Source organism: Rattus norvegicus, chromosome 14 (assembly GCF_021556685.1).
Source record: "Rattus norvegicus strain SHRSP/BbbUtx chromosome 14, alternate assembly SHRSP_T2T, whole genome shotgun sequence".
Classification (NCBI taxonomy): domain Eukaryota; kingdom Metazoa; phylum Chordata; class Mammalia; order Rodentia; family Muridae; genus Rattus; species Rattus norvegicus.
The window spans coordinates 5,360,442-5,373,054 of record NC_141547.1 but is presented as its reverse complement, the minus strand read 5'-3'; positions in this window follow the sequence as shown (position 1 = coordinate 5,373,054).

The following is a 12,613-nucleotide window of genomic DNA, read 5'->3' as shown; positions in this document are numbered from 1 at the left end:
CTGGATCACCAACCAGGCAGCATCCACCAGCTGATAGGAGGCCCCCAACACAGATACAGCAGGGGACTCCCAGGTCTGGGCTCAGTCAGAGAAGATGCATTTAACCCTCAAGAGACAGGAGGCCCCAGGGAGTTTAGACGTCTGGCAGGGTGGGGTGGGGACATCCTAGTGCAGACAGGGGGTGTGGTGAGAAGGTATGGGATGTGGAACAGTGGGAGGGTGGACCAGGAGGGGAATAAAATCTTGAGTGTGAAAATAAAAACAAAAATAAATATATATATTTTTTAAAAAGAGCAGCTTATGTGGAAAGAACCTTTAATGGGTACAGTTTTTGAGTAGTGTCCCTTGAGTTTGTGCTCCTCCACCAAGTCAGCCTTGGTCCTTGGTTAGTGTTGAAGCTCTCTGGTCCACGAGAGTCCAGATTATCCAGAGTTAGGTGGGAGGAAGATGGAGTATCCCCGTGAAAGCTCCCCCGTTCCCCAAGACCACACGCAACCACTGGAGACAAGTCCCTCTCCCACTCTGGGACACAGCACAAAGCTTTCCCAGAGCCCCAAGTGAATGGAGTGGCTTCGTTATCTCAGCTCACTCTTGCTTGTTAAGCTCTGACTTACTAAAAAGCTAAGAAAATAAGCCTTCGACCTGCTGGTAGGGATCCACTTCATAAAATAATATCTCTGGCCGCAAAAGTAAAGTTCTGAAAGTAAATATGTAAAAGCAGTAAAATAAAAGTAAACAAAATAAGAAATAAATATACGTAAGCCGTGGAATAAAATTTAAAACGCAGATGTGTAAAAAGTAAAGTTGTAAAAACAGGAAAAGGCAAAGGGAAAACTACATCACCACGTTGTTTTCTAGCCCTTCGTCTGCGTGATACTGACATGTAACAAAGCAGCCGCAGACTTGCTCTTCCTCTTGGCATCCCTACTGCTTACTTTACTGTAGGATATGATTTACGATAATGTCTTTGCCCAGCTACGGGCTGATGGGAGCATCGTAAGGAACGTAGGGTAAGCCAAGCTACGGTGTGCACTCAGTAATTCACACGCATCCTGATTGGTGTTTTCAGACTACAGCGTGGGGCTTATTGCTATGCAAGTCCATCATCTGTCATGGACGAATCTACCTCCATGACACTCCCTGCCTCTTACCCAGGCCCCAAATGTTGGTGGCCGACTTGGTCCACGTGCATCACCTGGCACTTTCTAGTCAAAACAAACAACACCCCAAACCTTCTGTGCTTGTACAGTTGTCCTGGGAATCTATAATTCAGGACGGTGACCAGGTGATGGCAGTGTCCAGGCGATGGCAGTGTCCAGGCGATGGCAGTGTGCAGCTGGCCCGAGAACAGTCCCAGAGAGCTCTAAAGCTGACAGCCAGGGATTGGTCAGGAGGTGGCAAACACTCGCTTCTCAAGAAGTGCTTTGAAATGCCCTGCGAGTTTTGTTCTCATTTTTTATTAAATCTGGAAATTATCTCAGTATAGACAATTTGCTTTTAAAACATTAAACATACTCACCCCCAGACACTTGTCCTCCCTCCCTCCCTCCCTCCCTCCCTGCTCCCCTCCCTCCCTTTGCCATTTCTTGATTGCTGTAACTCTTCATCTAAGGGTTGGGTCATATGATTTCCTCCTCCCATGTTGGCATGCCCGCTGGTGCTGTTGTTGTTCGTGGCTTCTTCAGGCTACCATGCTGTTGCTGTTTCATGGCTGAAGCTTCCCTTCCCGGTCAGGTGTAGAAGTCTCACAGCAGAATTCCTGGTCTCCTTCTACCGTGTTCTCTGGGCATTAGGTATGGGGTTGTAGATGTGTCCCCCTGAGGCTGGGCCCCCCACAGTCTGTCAGCTGTTCTCTGTCCTTTGACCTGGCCCTCTGTAGTGGCCTCTGTGTGCTGCAAAGGGAAGTTCCTCTGATGAGGGTGAGAGCTACACTTACCTGTGGGCATTAGGGCAAGTATTAAGACTGAAGTTAAAGGTCATGTTGGTTTGGGAAACTACAGCAGGGGGTTCACTTCTAGGTTCCCTATCAAGTGGTCATAAATATAATATAATACATGTACATATACACACACAAACACATACACATACATACACAAACACATACACATACATACACACATAGTATACGTACATACATATATATATATATTATGTGTATGTACACATACACACACACACACACACACACACACACACACATATGCCATGAATTTGAGGGGGCACCAGAGAGACTAAGGGAAGAGGAGCAATATATAAAATATATAAAATAGAGCCCGCATGCATGAACTTTAAAAAGTAAGTTTTAAAAATGCAAGCAGGTGCTTCTCTTTATAAATCCCATCATCTTTGGACTCCACAATCTTCCGTTAGAATAACAAGCTTTGGAATTTTGTCCAGCTTTCTTTCATGTACCTTTCCTTAGGAAACTCCATTTTCTGTCTCTTTATATAAATGATGGGTTTATTTTAATTGAAAATATCTCTTCTTCCTTAGTAATATCCAGATCTCATTAAAACCAAGCCAACCATGCTCAGTTTGGGGATGCTGGTCCCCTCTCCCACACCCTATCCTCTCACCCCATCTCCACGGTTCCTTCGTCCTTACAATTCAGTCCTTGGAGACACGCAGCCTTTTAAAGGAACCTGAGAGTCATCTGGTCCACAAGCACCTTCTTCTATCACCAATTGCTCCCAATTCTTCTATTTTCATACTTATTTTGAAATATCTATTTAATTATTTACACATATAATACATTATATATCATATAAATAATAATTATTTATTTATGCACATATATATATATATGCATATATAAAATGTGCCCGAGTGTATAGAGTGAACTACCTCCGTGCAGAAGCCGTGGACGTCAGAAGGAAGCACTGGATCTCCTGAAACTAGAGTTACAAGTAATTGTGAGCCACTTTGTGCGTTCTGGGTCCTCTGCAATAGCAGCCAGTGCCCTTACTGTCTGAGTCCTCTCCCTAGCCCATGTCTCTACTCTTACAGAGATGTCTGGACGTGTGGCTCTGCGCATGTGTGGCACTGCGCATGTGTGGCGTTGCGTAGAGTGACTCATTCTCTTTCCACTCATGTCATCGGTTTTCTTTCCTTCTCATTTCCTTAACAAGCTTCTGTCACCTTTCATGTGACCTTCAAATACACTTGTCATCTCCAGTTGGGGAAGCGCAGTGTTCCAAACGTTCTTTGGCATCGCACAGCGTGGCGGTTACTTCCTTTATTTTGTCCACTCTTGTTAATAATCGTGAACTGTACTAAGTTTTTTTTTTTTCTTTTTTTCGGAGCTGGGGACCGAACCCAGGGCCTTGCGCTTGCTAGGCAAGTGCTCTACCGCTGAGCTAAATCCCCAACCCCCTGAGCTAAATCCCCAACCCCCTAAGTTTTTAAAAATGTATTTTAGTTTTCAATTGTGTATATATGGGAATGAGGTCTCCCTATGTAGGAGTGCATTTGCATGTGGTGTCCAAAAGAGGGCGCTGTGAGCCACCCACGTGGGTCCTGGGAACCAAACTCAGGTCCTCTGCTGTAGAATTCCTTGCTCTAAGCCTCTGCAGCCCCTGCTTTCTTGACATCCACAAGTCTGTCTACTGCCTGTGCCAAGGCCCCAAATTCAGTTTGAACTAATACCAGCTTCCCTTAATTCTATTTAACTTCTAATTTTAAAATGAACAATCTCTCACAAAAGAGAAAACTAAGGCAAACCTGACTTTGCAAACCTTAGCTGGTTTTATTTGCAGCTTCGCCATCAGGCTGTGACAACTCAGAATCGGTTTGAAAGGCCCCACACCACATGTGCTGGTTGGCTTTATACAGGGGAGGAGAAGTGACCTGCAGGAAGTAGAGATGACGTTAATTTAGCCCAGCAGCGATCTGCTGTGTTTAACCTGGCATGACTGGCTGTCTAGCTCACTTGAGTTCAGCATCTGTGACTGCATTGCTACAAGGGTTGGCTGCAGTCCGTTAGGATAGCAGGTTAGGGTACGGTTCCCTATGTGCAGAGAAACCATTAAGCCAAACATAAAACACACGCAGAGGAAGTTTGAGGCCAAGTCTAACATGGTTTAATATTTCTTCACATGTGCTTGCTCTGTAAGAGCCCAGTATTGAACCAGCTCTGTCCTGAGACCATGGGATGCCATGCACTTTCTGAAGCAAAATGAAATGGTTGGGTTTCTAATGCTGCCTCATCCCAGTGGTTTTTGAGCTCTAGTTTTGTCATATCCTATACATATCATTCCCACTTTTCAATATGAGACACTTACTTCCTGTTTATCTCAGTTATTTGTAGAAATCTTCACCACACAGGGATCGGGTGGGGCAGTGCCATGTACCACATTGATGTTGGCTGAAGCTAATCTGTCAATCACTATCTTTTGAGTGTAGCTACATGTAAGTAGGTCTCTGTTATTATTCTGAGAGACAGAGAGAGCAGGTCTACACACTGAGCTCTCAACACTCCCTAAGTCTTTAACACCAGTATTATTACCAAATAATAAAGTCAGAATAGCTCCAAAATAATATTAAAATGTGACTAATTAAGACTTAAGGAACAATAGACAACTTTCACTCCTGGGAAAGAAGGGGTCCTAGTCCACAAACTTCTTAGTAATTGCAATTAAAATACCTAGATATATTTAAAACAAACAAAAACGAACGAAGAACCATCCTGAAAGTGAACGGAATTATTGGCCAGAACCTTAAGATCCAGGAGTGACAGGTAGTGACTGACTGAGCTTTCTTCTTTCCCTTATGTATCCCAGATTTGAAGCTATGTCATCTGCTAATGTGACAGCCGGCACAGACAGAAATAAAATAAAACTGAAAAGCCAGCAAAGACTTACACCCATCACCCAAGGAGACAGGGAAGGGACAGCAGAGAAGGACTGGAAATTTTAGGCCATAACCATTCCTCTGCAGCCAGACACCACAGAGGGAAGGGACCCCACCTATGTAGACCAAGGCTGTGGGTAGTCTAGACTTTCCACCCTTAAGAAACCATACAGGTGCTCCAACTCCATCACCACCAGCACCTAGGTTGTGCCAAACTGCTAAGGAAGTGGCCAAGACTCTTATCCCAGCCAAAGAGCTGGCTGTGTGGCATCAGTGGAGAACATGTGAGGAGTCTGAACTCCACCCACCCTGGCAAGACCCTGCTGTATTAGGAGGACTGGTGGAGAATAGAGGATATGACCACTGCCCAAAAGTAATGATACCACCTATTCATGGTGCCAGTGGGGACTGTGCTGGGAGCTGGAAATGCCAGTCCTGTCTGGAGTAATGAGGAGCTCACTCCACAATCACACACATGTCCATACGCGGATGTCAAGGGAGTGCTAGCAGGGAGCCTAGGCTTCTATCCCTACCCTAACCCTACCTATCATTGATTCCACTGAAAGCCACCCCCAAACAGAAGTTCAACAGAATGCAGGGCTTCTGGGAAGATGCTTCCATTGGTAAAGAGCTCACTGTGCAACTTTGACAACCTGGGATCAGATTCCCAGCATTCAAATAAAAAGACGTGCACGACAGTATATGTCTTTCTATAATCCCAGCTTAGAGGAAGTGGACATAGATGGAGCTTCAGAGTTCATTAGGCAACGAATGGTCAGTGAGTTCTAGATCCGATGAGAACCTGTCTCAAAGGATAATGTGCAATGAGCTGAAGACCTGTGTGTGTGTTCACATGCATGCTCATATGTACACACATACACACATACACACATACACACCATACACACACACATACATACACACATACACACACATACATACACACATACACATATACACACATACATACAAACACATACACACCATACACACACACACACACACACACACACACACACACACGAACACACACACACAGCCACACTCTCAGAATATGTTCTGGAATATGTATTCACGACTCTAATGAAAAGCTGTCATAATCCCGTGAGGACAGCAGTAAGCACTACACATCAATGCTGACATGAAGAATCTTAGCACCCAGAACATCATGGGAATCATAAAAAGGCTCCAGGGAGAAGGTGTTGTCGTATAGACAGAGTCAGTCCGGAAGCAGAAGATCCACGCAGAAATGTTGGCATCTAAAAACATGGCTGAAAAGTTTGAAAGCTCAGTGGACAAGAAGAGAGATGGGAGTCAAGGAAAGGACTGTGAAACTGGAAAATAGAATGAGAGACATTATCAAGTCTCAACAGAGAGAGATCCTGAAAAACAGGCAAAACTGGTGGAAACCAATCAGAACCCAAGCCATCACAGGCGAAGATGCCCAGGGGCCTCTGGGGTATAGCAAAAGCTCTAATGTTTGTGTCATTTAGGTTTCAGAGGCAGGAAAAGGGGCCATAGGTGAAAAGATATTTGAAGAAATAATGGGCAAAACATGCAGTCAATTTTGGCAAAAGAGAAGAGTGAGGGGGGAGGGGGGGGAGGGGAAAAGGGAGAACATAACAAATGCTAGCAAGCACACAAAGAAAGGGGAGTTCTCACACCATCGCTGGGCTATCATGTGGAATAGCCATTGTGGAAAGCAACTTCATCGAAGAACTAGAAGCAGGACTGTCATGTGACCCAGGGATCCCACGATCATATATGTATCCAAAGGAGCTGAAAGGAGCGAGCGTGTTAAAGACATGCACACAGTTACATGCTCACTGCAGCATTGCTCTCAATGGCCAACGCATGAATCAACTGAGGTGTCCACAGAGAAGCCAGCAGAAAATATGAAGAAGCCATAAAAACAGCATGACGTCATTCCCCACAACATGGACGAAACCAACCAGTGTGTACACTACATGACTCAAGCACAGAGACACAGTTTCTGCAGGATCTCACTTAGAACATGTAGAAGCTAGACAGTTGACCTTGAAACACCGACGGTAAAGTGGTGTTGTCCAGGGCCTGGGAAGGAGTTAAGGAGAGAGGATGGCCAGCAGATGCAGCTAGGACTGAGAAGGAAGGTTCCGGAGAACAGCAAGGTAGGCTACAGTTGGCAGCTGCGTGGTAATTTCCAGCTGGCAAGCAGAGATGATTTTTTAACATTGTTAACATCAGCAAATGATAAACACTAGAGGTCATGCTTACGGCAATCGCGGAGACATGAGTGATGGTGACTCTTTAAACATGTATTCAAGAGCCGTGCTTGATTCCCGTGAATGTGCGCAGTTCTTATTATCTGTCAATTCAAAACAAAGGATCCAGGGGGTGTGTCTACTGCTGTTTGTCTGTTTTGACAAAGTTTCACTGTATCGGCAGGCCTTGAACATGTCTCGAGCTCCTAAGTGTTATGCTGCCACACTGGGCCTAAATATATATTTATTGAGTAGAACAAACCTTAAGTAGAAGAAAGCCCAATCGCTCAAAAGTCTCGTGGGTTTTCCTGTCTGAGCAGAGAACCTGTCTCTGTCAGAACCCACTCTTCTAGACTAAGGTTATCTGATCTCCCTGTTAATGGAGGCTTCTGTCTCTGGCCCACGGAAACAGTTAGAAAATCTGTCATTGAGCAGCTCCTGCATTTGCCGGAGAGTGAATTGTGCAGCACGTCTGTTGGGGAAAAAGAAAGGACAGAGAATGGAGACTTCACCGTTCCCAAAGGAAGAGACTGGCCGTCAGTGTCAGATAAGCGTGTTGCCACATTCAGCCAGACTGGGTCTCCCTTGTTCATAGCATCATGGTGGCAAAGTTGTGGGGCACGCTTTGACTCAGTCTCAGCTGCTCCTAATTAGTGCATGCTTGCTGCCAATAATGGCAAACACCTGGGACCATCAGCTTATAACAAGAAAAGGCTTAGGTTGGCTTACAGTTTAGGACACTCCAGTCCATGCTGAAGCGAGCTCATTGCTTTTGATCATCTTTGAGACCACATCATGGTAGTCCACTGGACCCCAGGTCTTAATGCCTACCACCCCCAACTAGTGCTACCTTGGGAACCAAGCGTTTTACGCATGGCCTCTGGAGACGCTTGAATAGATGCTGCAGCACTGCTTATTACCAACACTTACACACCTACTCTAGTGAAATCTCGTTGAATTTGTATGTTAGAAAGTTTAACGATACATTCCTGAAAGTGTTTTAGAAATGCCTTCAGAACTCATGGCAGCTCCATTCAGCTATGATTTCCTCATTCTCTTAGGAAGTTTATCAGTTTAGAATCGCTAATGTATCTACTACTGATAGAAGCACTTCATGTTCTTTATAAACAAACTCCTACAGCATAGATGCTGCTATATATTTACACACACACACACACACACACACACGCACACACACATGCACATACACAACACATGCACATGCACACACACAGATACACATGCACACACACATACACATGCACACACACATATACACATGCACTCACACACACACACACAGACAAACACACACACACACACACACTACCATGGTCACTTCTTGGTTATAAACTCTCAAAGGGTGTAGCAAATATTAATACTAGATGTCAGCTTGTCAGGGATAACGGACGCCCAGATAGGTTATAAACAGTATTGATGAATGGGTCTGTTTTAGGCACTTCTGCTACTTGATAAACACCAGGACCAAAAGCAACTTACAGTTCCTCATTAAGGGAATCTAAGGAAGGAACGCACGGCACAAACGTGGAATCAGGGCTAAGCAGAGAGCATAGAGGAACAACGCATGCTTTGCACACTCAGGTTGGCTTGGCCACTTTACTTCCACAGCCCAGGACTACCCCGGAAGGATGGCACCAGCCACAGTGGCCTAGGCCCTCCTCCACCAATGGACAACCAATAAAATGCTCCTAAACCAACCTAATGGAGCCAGTTTCTCAATTGGGGTTTTCTTCTCTGCTACGTCAAGTTTACAACGAAGAACGGCCATCACAGGTCTGTGGAAGTATTTCTGAAAGAGAACAGAATTTAAATGAGCAAGCTAAAAACAATCTTGATTAGGATAATGAAATACACTGAATGCCAGTGTGTGTGTGCGTGTGTGTGTGTGTGTGTGTGTGTGTGTGTGTGTGTGTGTGTGGATATGTGTGGCCTGTCTGTCCAGAAGTGTGTAAGAAATGGGCACCCTCCCTCTGAGATATCCAGCCATGCTCTGGGACATGAATTCTCTGACCTTCAGACTCAGGCCCTCAGAGCTGGACTGAATCACATCACAATATACAGTGTACAAGTACACCAGGGCATTTCTCTGCTCTCATAAATTAAGTGACTCAGTTCCCATAAGAAGCGTCTTCTTCCAAATCTACTTATTTCCTACTGGTTATATTCTTCTGGCAAGTTCTGACTAACACAAGCACGCTATTATTCATGGAATGAAAATCTGTGGAAACCCACATAGAAACAGGACCTACTGTATAATGAGGGCCTCCGGGGACAAGCAACGCAGGGTTTCACTTTCGAGTGACTGGGGAAAGCACTGTATACCTACCACTCCGTCCCATGCTCTGCGTACCTCACCTACAGGAGTACGTGGTCCAGGGTGTCCGTTGTGGCTCTATGTGATCAACATCTCAAAAAATAACTATTAAGAACTTCAAGTTGGGGTTGGGGATTTAGTTCAGTGGTAGCAAGCACAAGGACCTGAGTTCGGTCCCCAGCTCCAAAAAAAAAAAAAAAAAAAAAAAAAAGAAAAGAAAAGAAAAGAAAAGAAAAAAGAAAAGAAAAGAAAAGAAAAAGAACTTCAAGTTGACGTGCTGGTGTATAGTTCGCTGGAAGAGCACTCATCAGTTTTATATATACACATTCTCTCTCTCTCTCTCTCTCTCTCTATATATATATATATATATATATATATATCCCATAAGCATAAAGATTATGCCATGTATAAAGCATAAAGCTTTAGCATGTGTGTGTGTGTATGTGTGTGTGTATTCCAATTTCTTTCTAAATTAAAACACTCACGAGTCACAACTCTAAACGCGTGCGAGCCTGGTTTGAGCCCTCAGACTTCCGAAGGCAGCCCTGTGCGGCTCACAGGCATGCGCAGGACCAGCCTCACTGGTCCTCATTCCTCCTCTCTGCAACGGAAACATACTTTTCTATTATGTTTCCTTTCTACAAAAAAAGGATAAGAAAATGTTGAAAAGAATCCCCTCTTCAGGCTCGCAAAGCAGTATGGCCACAGTGGGTCAGAGGCAGAGCAGGGCTTAGAGCCGGAGGATAGGGCTTCTTCCGGACTGGAGAAGCAGACCAGGAAGTCCTGGAAACGTCAGCCCGTTTCCCCCTCAAATTCAAACAGAACAGAGTATTTCTCCCGTGGGTGGGTTTCAGCAAACACTGTAAAGGACACTGTGTACAAACCTTCCCAGAAACAGCGGGTGAAACCAGTACCCACTCCTACTCCTCTGCCTCACCCCATTTTCCTTGCTTCCTGTGGCTGCCACGTTTTATTCAATAGACACTCAGAAAAACATCGGTTATTAGACAACCCATGGTTAATTTATATTCTTAGCATGTGCTGCTGGGGCACTGTGTGGTGATTTAAAGGTGCATACTAGCTCTGACTGAGTTTCTCAAGTTCACGGAAGCAACTTCAAAAACGGCCATTCTCCCTCGTTCATTTATGTCTTGCTACAATAGCACTAGGAACCGAACTAGTTGGTCTAGCTATGCACCAAAACGATCAAATGGGGAGCATGGTGGAGGAACTGTGTAAACGCCTCCTTTTTCAGAAGTAACATTGGGTTCAGTTTTAAGTTTTAATCTGGAGGCTTTCTCGTCCCTCTTATAGTACAGGGTCTTTGTAATGCTGCTTAAATCTGCCTCTCGCCTGTATTGTATTGCAGTGGTGTTACCCTATTTCTAATCCATTACCACACCAAAACGTTCTTAGATCATACTTTCTGAAAAGATCGTATGGCATTCTTAAAGGTTCCCCAAGTAAAGCCAGCCTTGTTGTAATTGATATTAAGCACTTAGAAGTCAGAGAGAAGCAAGATGTCATGAAACCATTTAAAACAACAGTTTGCCTTTAATGTCCATAAAAGTCTCCTGCCAGTAACTCCCTCAGCCGTACCAATACCATCTCAACCTTGGTTGGAACATGGAGATCTAATCCAGTGGAAATTTGGAATGACCCCGAGGAACAGGCACTTAGCCAAACGAGCTGGAATTTCTACGAAACTTCTTATTTAAAAAAAAAGGGGGGGGGAAAGCAGTGAGACAAACTCAGAGAGGAAGAAGGCCGACAGTAAAACTAAGTAGTTTCCCAAAGTGAGGCTGAGGTGAAAGGTTTTCCAGTCACGCTGAAAATAGAAGTCGCTGACAAAGTTATGATCGCATCAGGCAACTTACAGCAGGGTTGTGAAAGAAATTTACAGAAAGCATTATTTATTTTTAACTGGAGTATTTCCAAACTACCTCTGGAAAGTGCCTGCCTGCCTGCCCTCAAGGGTTATTTCATGCCTTCTTCTGCCTGCTACTCCCCCCCCCCCGCCCCCCACAACTAACTTACTGATGCCCAGAGGTCGCTCAGGGAAGCATGAGAGCACTCGATGGTATTTACAACTTTTAGCTAAGTTCTTCTTTAACTTAGAAAACCGATTGCAGGGAGGTGTGTATTTATGGCTGACAATGCGTTCCCTGTTAACTAAAATGGGACATTTGTTCTCTTTTTAATTTTTCTAAAAAATTAATTTATTTATTCACTCATCATCCCAGTATCAGTCTCCCTCTCCTCCCAGTACCACCTCATGCAGGTCCTCACCCCATTTCCCCCTCTCCTTCTCCTCTGCGAAGGGGAAGCCCTCCTCTGAATCTCTCTCTCTCTCTCTCTCTCTCTCTCTCTCTCTCTCTCTCTCTCACACACACACACACACACACACACACACACACACACACACACACACCTCAAAACGTCACTGCAGGACTAGGTGCGTTCTCTCCCACTGGGTCTAGACAAGGTGACCCAGTTAGTGGAACGAGATCCACAGGCAGGCTACAGTCTGGGGCAGCCCCTGCTCCAGTTACTGGGGGACCCACATGAAGACCAAGTCGCACATCTACTACATTTGCGTGGCGGGCCTAGGTCCAGTCCGTGCTTGCTCTTTGGTTGGTGATTCGGTCTCTGGGAGCCCCCAAGGGTCCACATTAATTGACTTTCTTGGACTTCCTTTGGAGTCGCTGTCTTCAAGTCCCTCAATCTTTCTGCCAACTCTTGCATAAGACCTCCTGAGCTCCATCTAATAAATGGCTGTGGGTGTCTGTATCTCTTTGCACTGGCTGCAGGGTAGAGCCTCTCAGAGGATACTTCTGGTAGAGTAACAGAGTATCATTAACAGTGTCCGGGATTGGTTCTTGGCCGTGGGTCTCGGTTTGGGTCAGTCGTTGGTTGGTTGCTCCCTTACTCACCAATCAATACATGTATTCTGATACGTATCTAAACTCTTTTCCTAGGCGGTTTTGGAATGTAAATGCTCCTCTGGATGTAACAGTTACTTATGTAATCTAAACTTGCACCTTTTGCATTTAAATAGTATTTTTTTTTCTTCTCAGTGGTCACATAGGCGCTACTTAGCAGAGCTTGCGAGGTACGCATTGGGGGAATGTGTGAGAACAGCTGTACCTGTGGCTTTTTTGCCCATTGTCTGAGATCAAATACAGAC